Genomic DNA, 12,234 nt, shown 5'->3' on the forward strand with positions numbered 1-12,234 from the left:
GGAATTGGGGTAGGGACATGGATTCGGATAACAGAGGACAGGAGGGACATGGAGAGGTGCACCAAACTGACCCTACAGGGCAGGCATCAGGGTTTGCAGCAGCACAATACACCACACAGTGCATGCAGGACGGGAGTGCAGCACAACAATCCATAGAAAGCAATTGGGAGGGGACAGGACCATGCACATGGACAACAGAGAACAGAGGGGAAAGAGGCAATGGTAGCTAGCTGACCATAATGGACAGACAGGAGAGAAAGCTGCAGCATAACAGACCATAAAGGGCAGGAGCGATAGATCAGGGGCATTACAATGGAACAGACAAGCCAGGAGGGAGGGAATAGGGGTCTTCACATGGAAACAGAGGGCTGGGGGCAAGGGGGCAGGGCAGGAGCAGCAAGATGACCATGGAGGTCAGGCAGGATGGACACTAGAAACAAGACACACCATGTAGAGCAACAATGAGACTATGATGGCATACACACAGACCATGGAGGGAAGGTGGGAGGGGGTCAGGGGCAGCTAGCTGACCACACAGGGAAGGTGGGAGGGGCCGTGGCAGCACAGAAGACCATGCATGGCAAGCGGGAGGGTTAGTGGCAGCACAATGGCTATGATGGGCAAGAAGGAGGGTGCAGAGGCATGCACAAAGGACCATGGAGGATAGAAGGGAGGGTCAGGACCTGGGCACAGACAAGAGAGTTCAGGGGAAGGGGCCTCACAACAGACCGCGCGGAGCAGGCAGGAGGAGCAGTTGCAGCACAACAGACCAGGCAGGGCAGAAAGGTGTGACAGTAAAATGGACCATGGAGGACAGGAGGAAGGGGATAGGGGCATGGCATGTAGACGTGCAGTGTGGAGGTGGCAGGGAAAGGTTACAGTCATCTGACAATGCTAGGCAGGTGGGAGGGGAGTGGCAGCTCAACAGAACACTCAGAGTAGATAGGAGTGTCAGGTCCATGGAACATGGTGGGCAAAAAGGATGGAGCAGGGGCATGCACAAAGACATCGGAGGGCAGGGGGAAGGAGAATAGGGGCAGCAAGCCAAGCACAGAGGCTAAGCAGGAGGTCAATGATGGGCCATAGAATTGGGCAATGGAGGGCTGGAGGAGTGGACTGGTACATCATGCTAAATGGAGGGCAGTGGCAGCACATCAGACCATGCATGGCAGGAGGGAGGAGGCTAGTCCATGGATTCAGACAACAGATGATAGGGAGGAGGTGGATGGGGCAGCAGGCTAACTGTACAGAGAAGGTGGGTATTAGGAACTTTATTGTTTTTAAAATGTGTGTCTGTGCGAATTACTTAAAATATGAACAAGTATGCAGCATAATCTCACTTTTATTCAGGAAGAAGAGGACGTTTGTGACTGTGACTCCGGGCTCACTTGGCAGAAACACCCCCTGACCCTCCACCCCCCATCACAAAATGTAATGCCCGTGAAAAGGGTAGGTGGACGCAGTATTATATAGAACATGGTCCTGAGAGCACGATTGAAAACGAAAACTAGATATAGTATATGGTATAAACTATGCACCAATAAGTGTGATATAAGATGGACCGGGGTGTGAAATATACTATGCAATACATTGTGCGTAATGACAGATTCATTGGAGAGTGCGAGATAGCACAGGCACTAGCGTGTGTTACGGGACACCGCGGCTCTCGTCGCGCTGTCAGGCGCGCAAAGACTACACTTCCCGGCAGCCAGACGCTCGCGGTCACGTGGGGGCGTCACCAACGTGCGTCCCACGTGATGCGGAAGCAACCGCTTTAAACGCGGCAGTCGGCGGAAGACGCTGCCGATTATTCTTGGAACTACAGGCATTCGGAGTTCGTGGCTGCATCGAGAGGTTGGGTAAGGGTGTCCGTGACACCGCACCTTCGATTGTTCAGTGCTGGGGGCATATTGTTGGCCTTTGGATTCGGCGTCACGCTAGGACACATGCGTGCTTGGTCAAGGGGTTCAAGACCCGCTTGCTGATTCTTGACGAGATACGGCACCGTATACCTGAGGGTAGCTTTCTTTCCCTATGTTTGTGAACTCTTGCCTTGGAAGCTAGTGCGAGTTCTTGCGAGGGAGAGGCTACGGCATTGCAGGTATAGAGGGGACGCCCTCGGTGTGATATTTGTGTGCATTTAAACCTTGTGTGCTTTCAACTTGGATACTTGGAGTACGAGTGACGTAACTCTGCTCTTCATGGAACTTGTGTACCTGTTGTAACTCGTATGCTATAAACTTGGGTACTTGGAGTACGAGTGATGTAACTCTGCTCCTGGTGACTATTGCGGTGTGGTTGATTGGAAGCCACTTGAACCGTCTTTGCTTTCACGCGCTCTTTCAGGCGCTACACCTGTTGAACGTTTTTAGAAAGACAGTATTGCAGGGCATTTACACATGTGCTGTTCCTTCCTATTCCCCTGAGGGTGCTTGGCAGTACAAGGCTCTTCCTCGAATCGTTGGCTCCTAGAGACCTTCGCTGCACCCCTGAGGGCTGGCTCATTCTTCTTTTACTTTACAGGTTAGTGAGGGCCCGGTCACGGGTTAAGAGAGGGTGGTGAAGAAGGAGATTAGGAAGGGGGTTCAGGTACTAACCATTGTGTTCTTGTGTCATCTACAGGTCTCCCTCCCTGCTGTTCCCATCCTTTCCTTCCCCCCGCTTAACCACCCTTTAGTCTGTGTTGCCTTGAGATCCAGACTTGGGGAGGTTGGGAGGGGGGCCCCTTAGAGCATCAACCCGACTCCGAGTATTCGTTCAGGCACGGAACAGAATAATCGGCCCACGAATAGATTTATCCTCCTGGTCGAGTCGATTCTACCATGGCCACCTTGGACGACATCATGGCGGCCTTAGCTTCGATGCAGGTAGAACTCACGGCTTCACGTAATGAAACTGCTGCGTTGCAGGCAAGGGTAGATAGATTGCAGCGCAATCCCTTTGAATATGGTCCTCCACCCCATCCTAGTTCTATGGTGGTGGAAATTCCTACCCCTATTCCGCTGGCCCCTCCTGAACGTTTCGCAGGGGACATACACAAAGTACAGGTGTTTCTAACCCAGGTACTTTTACACTTCAACTGCAAGCCAAAGCTGTTTTCAACCAACAAGGCACGTGCATCGTTCTTGATCTCCTATTTAGTGGGGGATGCCGCACAATGGGCCTTTCCATTGGTTCAACAGGACGACCCGAAGCTTTATGATTGGGATGCCTTCAAAGAAGAGTTTGAAAAAACCTTTGACAGGCGCCACAACACCTTTACGGCAGATCGAGAACTCTTAGAGCTGAAACAAGGTAGTAAGGATCTCTTGAATTATCTCAATGCCTTCAGACGGCTAGTCGCCGAAACCCAGTGGCCGGAGGGGAAACGATCTGCGATTTTTTACCAAGGCTTACGAGATGAACTCAAGGATGCGATAGCCCAAGTGGATCCCCAACCCCAGTCCTGTGAAGCTTTGATCGATTTAACGCGTCGATTAGATCACCGGTTACGGGAACGTAGAGGGGAACCGAAGAGGAAGGACCGGTTTCCGGTCCGCTTTGAGCGCTCCAAGTCCTCCGAACCAGGAACAACTTCTCAAGAACCTATGGAAATTGGCGCTATGAGAGCACCATTGACCTCGGAGGAGAGAGAGCATCGCAGGAGGGACAGCCTCTGTCTCTATTGTGGCAAGAAGGGCCATTTTTTGAAGGAATGTCCGGTAAAACCCAAGAGCAGCCGCCTGCGGCCAGGAGCCCCCTGGAGCTCCCCAAAGACAACGACGGAAAACTGACACGCTCAACGCAGGCTGAAGGGTAAGCATCGAGCGGATTATGCATCCCTTCACTCAAGGATGGGTCCGAGGCAAATAAAGACCACTTCTTTATTTCAGTGGTTCTGCAAGCGCACCAAGAACCCTGTATCACCCGTGCCATGGTAGATTCGGGAGCCACAGGGTATTTCATGGATAAGGATACAGCCCAACGGTTAGGGGTCTCCTTGATCCTAAAGGCGTCACCGGAAGTGGTGTTAGCAGTGGATGGAAAACCTCTGGAATCCAGCCCCATCTGTCAAAATACCGAACCCTGTAGGCTTGAATGTTTGCCCGGTCACCAAGAATTATTAGCATTTCAAATCATACACGCTCCCTCGTACGGAATGATTTTGGGATTGCCCTGGCTCGCTAAACACAATCCAAGTATAGATTGGAGTCGAGGAACCACATCCTTGGATTCTGACTTTTGCAAAACCCACTGTTGGAAGGTGCACGCTTCTAACACCAAGACTTGTCATCACATTGCCACTGCTGCTGAAAAAGAGACGCAACTGCCACAATGTCATTTACCGTTTCAGGATGTGTTTGATGATAAACGAGTGGAAGAACTGCCCCCACACAGACCCTACGATTGTAGGATAGACCTAAAACCAGGAGCAGTGGTCCCCTGTGGTAGGGTATACGCACTCTCAGAGCCAGAAAATCAACATTTACGTCTCTACTTGGATAAGTATCTGGCTTTGGGATTTATTCGACCATCGTGTTCTCCCGCTGCTTCCCCGTTATTTTTCATACCCAAAGCCAATGGGGAATTAAGGACTTGCATCGACTTCCGCGCATTGAATGCCATCACCATACGCAACCAATACCCGCTTCCGTTGATCCCAGTACTCCTAGAACAAGTGAGGGGAGCGGTGATGTACACGAAATTGGACTTGCGTGGGGCGTACCATTTGGTCCGAATGCGCCAAGGAAACGAGTGGAAGACTGCCTTCAAGACGCGGTACGGGTTATATGAATACCTAGTGATGCCGTTCGGGCTCTGTAACGCCCCGGCAGCCTTTCAGTTCTTCCTCAATAACGTTCTCAGACAATATTTGGATAAAATAGTGGTAGTCTATATCGATGACATTTTGATCTACTCCACACGCAAAGAAGAACACACACACCACGTCAATCTCATACTGCAAGTGTTGCGCGACAACAAGTTATTTTGCAAAATCAGTAAATGCGAATTCCACGTGCCCATAGTGGAATTTTTAGGGGTAATGCTTACTCCCACAGGACAGGAAATGGCAGAACGGAAAGTAACAGCCATCACAGAATGGCCACCTCCCAAGACAGTCAGAGATATACAATGCTTTATGGGATTTGCGAACTTTTATCGACGCTTTATCACTCAGTTCTGCAACAAGGCGGCGCCGCTCACGCGGTTAACAAAGAAAAACGTAAAATTCCAATGGACACAAGAAACGCAGTTGGCCTTTGATACATTAAAGAATGCGTTCGTAACGGCCCCCGTGTTAACCCATGCCGATCCCGAAGCACCCTTTATCGTAGAGGCAGACGCCTCCGATGTGGCGATTGGAGCCGTATTGTCTCAACGAAACAGTACCAACGGTCAAATGCATCCTGTGGCCTTCATGTCGAAAAAATTGAATTGGGCCGAGCAGAACTACACAATCACCGAAAAGGAACTGCTGGCTATCAAGGAAGCGTTCAAGGAGTGGAGGCACTGGCTGATGGGGGCTCGGCATACGGTAACGGTTTATACTGACCATCGGAATCTCCAGTTCCTAAAGACCGCTCGCCTACTCACTCCCAGATTGCTTCGTTGGATGACGTTCTTCGAGGAATACGATTTTGTGGTGACTTTCCGCCCAGGGTGTCAGAACAAGAAAGCCGACGCATTGACCCGACAGGATTCCACGGTTGTCCGCGATCTTCAACCAGAGAGATCGATTCTTAACCCGCAGAAGGTCATAGGGGTCATACAGGCGGACCAATTCCTCCAGAAGGTAAAGAAGGGGGTATTGACACAAAAATGGAAGGACTGGCTGCATCAACATCCGGAGTGGAAAGAGAAGCAGGGAGTTATAATGAGAGGGTCCCAGATGCTCATCCCGTCGGTGGACTTACAGCAACAGGTGTTCCAGTGGTGTCACACGGACCCCAGCGCAGGACATCACGGGAACGAGAAAACATGTGAAAATATTCTGCGGCAATGTTGGTGGCCGGCGCTCAGAAAGGATGTTCCCAAATGGATCCGATTATGTGTGGTGTGCGCACAAACCAAGACCCCACCAGGGAAACCCTACGGATTGCTGCAGCCTCTTCCCACCCCGGAAGCCCCGTGGGAAAGATGTTCTTTAGATTTCATCGTGGGACTTCCGGCAGACAAAGGCCACACAGTGATACTAGTCATCGTAGACTTCTTAACCAAGATGGGTCATTTCGTGGCCTGTAAGGCGCTTCCCACGGCGGGACAACTCGCCAAACTCTTGATGGAAAACGTGGTGAGGTTACACGGCTTGCCCAAGGTTATCGTGTCGGACAGAGGGGAGCAATTCACTGCCAAATTTTGGAAGGCCTGGTGTACCGCCTTACATATCTCCTCCGCTATGTCCACCAGCTACCACCCACAAACGGACGGACCGACTGAGAGACTCAATCGTACTTTGAAACAGTATTTGAGGAGTTATGTGAACGCTAACACTGATTCCTGGTTGGAATGGCTATGGTTGGCAGAGATAGCCTATAACAACGCCCTACATAGTTAAACGAAACACACACCATTTTACAGCACATACGGTTTCCATCCCCGCTTTCTCCCGTTCAGTGCACCTGGTAGGAGTGATAGTATTCCATCAGTTCAGGAAAGGATAAGACATATACAAAACACACTGGTACACACCAAGAAACATCTGATAAGGGCTAAAATCTTGTATAAACAGCAAGCAGACAAACATCGCACATCAGGTCCAGAGTATCAGAAAGGCGACCTTGTGTGGCTGTCCACACGTAACATTCGCTTCAAACGCTACAGCGTTTTTAACCCTCGATATATTGGCCCCTACCGGGTGGTGAGACACGTCAACCCAGTGGCGGTAAAGATCGCTCTTCCCTCTCACATAAGACTCCACCCGGTATTCCACGTCTCATTATTGAAACCCGCTCTTGGGCGCGGACCAACCACCCCGACGCCTGTGGGAATAGATCAATCTGATGAGTATGAGGTGGAAAGAATTCTGGACTCGAAGATTCGCCGCCAAAAGCTATGGTACCTCATAGCCTGGAAAGGTTACGGCACCGAGGAAAACTCCTGGGAGCCCGAGTCAGCGGTGCATGCCCCCAGGCTGGTGGCCGCTTTCTATAGACAGCATCCAGGCAAACCTTGCGCCTGCCAGTGCTCTCCGAGAGGGGAATGTCCTGTTACGGGACACCGCGGCTCTCGTCGCGCTGTCAGGTGTGCAAAGACTACACTTCCCGGCAGCCAGACGCTCGCGGTCACGTGGGGGCGTCACCAACGTGCGTCCCACGTGATGCGGAAGCAACCGATTTAGACGCGGCAGTCGGCGGAAGACGCTGCCGATTATTCTTGGAACTACAGGCATTCGGAGTTCGTGGCTGCATCGAGAGGTTGGGTAAGGGTGTCCGTGACACCGCACCTTCGATTGTTCAGTGCTGGGGGCATATTGTTGGCCTTTGGATTCGGCGTCACGCTAGGACACATGCGTGCTTGGTCAAGGGGTTCAAGACCCGCTTGCTGATTCTTGACGAGATTCGGCACCGTATACCTGAGGGTAGCTTTCTTTCCCTACATTGGTGAACTCTTGCCTTGGAAGCTAGTGCGAGTTCTTGCGAGGGAGAGGCTACGGCATTGCAGGTATAGAGGGGACGCCCTCGGTGTGATATTTGTGTGCATTTAAACCTTGTGTGCTTTCAACTTGGATACTTGGAGTACGAGTGACGTAACTCTGCTCTTCATGGAACTTGTGTACCTGTTGTAACTCGTATGCTATAAACTTGGGTACTTGGAGTACGAGTGACGTAACTCTGCTCCTGGTGACTATTGTGGTGTGGTTGATTGGAAGCCACTTGAACCACCTTTGCTTTCACGCGCTCTTTCAGGCGCTACACCTGTTGAACGTTTTTAGAAAGACAGTATTGCAGGGCATTTACACATGTGCTGTTCCTTCCTATTCCCCTGAGGGTGCTTGGCAGTACAAGGCTCTTCCTCGAATCGTTGGCTCCTAGAGACCTTCGCTGCACCCCTGAGGGCTGGCTCATTCTTCTTTTACTTTACAGGTTAGTGAGGACCCGGTCACGGGTTAAGAGAGGGTGGTGAAGCAGGAGATTAGGAAGGGGGTTCAGGTACTAACCATTGTGTTCTTGTGTCATCTACAGGTCTCCCTCCCTGCTGTTCCCATCCTTTCCTTCCCCCCGCTTAACCACCCTTTAGTCTGTGTTGCCTTGAGATCCAGACTTGGGGAGGTTGGGAGGGGGGCCCCTTAGAGCATCGACCCGACTCCGAGGATACGTTCAGGCACGGAACAGAGTGTGCTATGCGATATGCGCCTTGGAGTGTAATATGCACAGAGCAGTGTTGTGTAAAGTTGTAATATAAAATATGTGCTGGGGAGTGTAACGTTGCATATGCACTGTGACAAAGATATGGATCCCAGATTGTAACATGTATGGCATAGCGCTTTGCGTTATAACATAGGCATCGAGGAAGGCACATTAGATGGGGCAATATAACCTGTGCGAAGGCAAGTGTGGCATGACATATTCACGGGGTGGTGTTACAGTGCATATGGGCTAGAGAGTGTCATAGCATATGCATTAGCTGGTGGAATACAACACAGAGGTGTGAGGCACTCGCCGGGCACTGGTGGGTGTAACACAGCATTGGGTTCAGCCAGGAGCACGCTGTGACTCTCAAGTGAGGTTCGTCTCCTTTCCAGAGAGTAAAACAAAAAGTATTACACATCCGGCGGTGGATGTGTGTTTTATTAACCGTGAGGGGGGTCTCTTGCATAGTTTGGTCGAATTTTTGTCGAATCCCCTTTGAATGGCTTGGTGTGCGTGTATATTAAATGTGCCTGTCAATAGCTACCCATGTTTGTATAAATAAACAACAAGGGTGTCTACTTGGAGAGTACCCACCGGCGGGGGCACCGGGATTAGGCACGGTAGGGCTTCAAACACGTCAGAGCTTCACTAGCGGTGTAAATACATTCCATGTGGATTCATTCTATGCATAGTCGCCTTTTACTGAATATCACGCAAATCGTCATGGTGATAGGTACATACGGTTTGTCCAGCATGTCCTATGTTTGTCTATAAATATATATTTTTTTTAAATAATAAAAAACAAAGGCCGGCCCAGGGGGATGGGGTCCCCGGGGCCATAAGTGGCCTGAGGAGGGGGGCAACGTAGCCCCCTCCTAAAGAATAAAAAAAAAAAAGGCCATGACCCAGGGGTTGGGATCCCCGGGGCCAATTAAGACCTTGAGAGGGCCAAATTTATTTTTTTCAACAAAAAAAATTAGGGTGCAGGCCCTGGGGGATGGGGTCCCCAGGGCCAGTAAATTAGAAAAAGAAGGGGGGCCACACAGCCCTCCTTCTAGTCCCGGGGACCCCATTCCCTGGGTCTGGCCCTCTCCTTTGGGGACCGTGGGGGGAGCACCAATGCCCCCACGGTCCCTGCCAGCTCCCCGCCTCCTGCAGGAGCCGGCATTGCATTTCCACATGGGGAGCTGCTGACAAGCCGCTCCCCGTGTGGAAAAGCAAAGTGGTTTGGATTTTGGAAGAGAGCAAGTTTCCTGCTCTCTCTTCCAAAATCCAAACCACAGTTTGCTATGGCAGGGCGGGAGCCGCGAGGCTCCCACTCTGCCATAGCAAACAGCAGTGTCCCGGGGGTGGAAACCTCGGGACACTGCAGGAGCCGGCCCTGGGGGGTCCCGGGAAGGTGGTGGTCCCCGGCGTGTGTGGGGGGCTCGAGCTCCCCCACACAGGGTCTTTACTTTAAAAAAAAACAAGCCCCGGGGGATGAAATTTCCCGGGGCTGTGGGGGGGCCATGTGCCCCCGCAAATATTTAAGAAAAGTCCCGGGGGATGGTGGCCCCTGGGGCTTGCGGGGGCCTTGGAGGCACCCCCACCCACTTAAAATACAAGCCCCGGGAGGTGGCTGCGGGGGGGCCATGTGCCCCCCGCAAATATGTAAAGAAAGCCCCTGGGGTGGCGGTCCCTGGGGCCCCCTTGTGCCCCCCATCCACAATATAAACATTGCCGTCGGAACTTGGCCCACCTGGGGGCTAATTAAAAACGAAGCGCGGGAGCCCGCGCTACGTTTTTTTATTTTCACGGCAGGATCCGCGGATCCTCCGTGCATTTTGCCGAATTGTTTTTTTAATGCTTTTTTGGGCCCTGGGGGTCCTTGTGGGACCCCCTGAGCAGGCCGAGGGGTCAGGGTGTTTCTACCCTGCCCCCTTTTCTTGTTTTTTGCACCAGTTTCCCTGTTTTCTTGTGCCTCGGTTACCGAGGCACAAGATGGCTGCCAACACTTCCTGGTTTGGAGTGTTGACAGCCAATTAGAATGCAGCTCGTGGTAGGGAGGGTCCGCGGATCCACCGAGGTCATAGATATCAAAACCTTTATCTTTTGATTTTCTCAACAACTACTGAACGGATTTACACCATTTAAAAAAAAGGTCTCTTTCTGAGCCAAGGGCTACCTTTTTGCCAAATTTGGTGTAATTCCGTTCAGCAGTTCGGGCTGTAGTCATGTCTAAAGTTTCCTATGGAAAATAACAGGGAGAAAACACGTTTTGGGACCCCCCTTTTTTCTCGGCCCCTGCTTGGCATTTCACCCCGAAACTTTCAGCATAGGAGCTGACCAGAGCGGGCCATACGTTTTGAAAATTACGCGAAGATTCGTCATCCGTCGCCAAAGTTATTGGGAAAACAAATTCCTATGGAAACTAGGTCCTAACTGTAACTACATATAACTGTGTATATATATATATATATATATATTTATTATCGGCCACAAAATTTAGAAAGTTTTCTTCCTCTTCTGGTGGCTATCGATGGATTTACTTCCTGGAACCACCAACTTGCATTGCTGTCTCAGCAAAGAAGATCTAGAGAAGGGTGAAAAACATCCAATTGAGTTTCACGCTGGAGAAATTACAACATATATGCAACAAACTGTGTGCCAGATCCTCCGTGTGAGCCTCACAATGGTGTAACAACAACAAAAATAAAGTAGGCTGCAGGCCATACTCTCAAAGTTCATTTACAAATGCTACTGTTGCAGTGGGAAATTAGCTTAATTTTCCACAACCCCAGATATTAATTCAAGGAAACACAGTTACTGCCCTTTAGCCACACACACAGGCACACAGGGCTTCCAGAAACACGAGGCTTTTGCCAGTAGCTGTAGGTCAATATTAAGTAATTTTACCCCCTTGCAGCAAAGGAGAATCCCAACTGGTTGTCAGAACACACTCACCTGGTTTGCTAGCCTTAGAGTGGTGAGTCACAGCAGTTACCCACTAGCTGTGCACAGGCATTAGTGAGGATTTCTACAGATTTGCCTGCTGGTGGATCAATCTAGCCTCACACCAGATCATTCAGCCCTTAAGCACCTAGATTTCAATCCATCCTCATGAAGGAGACCTGGAGCTCTGACAGTGATATCCAAACACAGACCTTCTCTGGCCACTGCCATGAACTACTCATGCTCATATCTATAGCATAACGCAAACGAAATCTCGGGAAAACCCTAGGCCTCCCATACACTATCAAACCAGACACTCAACTACAGGAATGTTTTTGTCACCCTTGGTTGGGCTCAGGCATAACCACTTAATCCATTGTTCCTGATCACGGATATGTTGTTGAGTTTTCCCCTCCAAACAGTGTGTCTGGTTCAATCACTCTCTTAAAAAAAGTGAACTACATACATTTTAGGAAAGACATCCCTTCTTAGGAGGCGTTCACCAGCATGGCAGAGATTAGTAAACTAGGCATAAACGTGGTATGTAATTTGGAACGTGATTTGTGAAACTCTGAGCATGATGACTTACAAATGTGGGTAGACAAGTGTCAGCATGGTCGAGAGGTGCAGCACATGAAACTGTGAAGGAGCTTAAGAGCTTACTCCTGCATCTTCATTTGCTCCCCATCGAAGTCGCCAGAGCAAGTGAGAGACAGTGCAATGATACAGCATTCACCAGTTGTTGCAGCACTTTTGAAGCTTTTTAGGCAGGAGGGTCTTCTAGTTAACTACAAGGAAGAAGATGGGTGGGACCAGGCCCCTTGCTGCTGACAGACAGATAGCATTTCCAGCTCCTGAATAAATGCCTGCACAATGGTGACGACTGAAAACATGAGTGCATGTTATTCCTAAAAAGGGCGAGCAACTTAAAGTTCCAAGGTCACAGAACGATTCAACATAGATTTGTTATCTT

The 12,234-nt window shown here is 50.4% G+C and overlaps 1 protein-coding gene across 3 annotated transcripts in view; it reads right to left on the reverse strand.

Annotated features, from left to right (window-relative positions):
* DNAI3 (dynein axonemal intermediate chain 3) overlaps window positions 1–12,234 on the reverse strand; it is a 958,656-nt gene that overhangs the window by 157,326 nt on the left and 789,096 nt on the right. The window lies entirely within an intron of this gene.

This window comes from Triturus cristatus, chromosome 4_2 (assembly GCF_964204655.1).
Source record: "Triturus cristatus chromosome 4_2, aTriCri1.1, whole genome shotgun sequence".
Classification (NCBI taxonomy): Eukaryota; Metazoa; Chordata; class Amphibia; order Caudata; family Salamandridae; genus Triturus; species Triturus cristatus.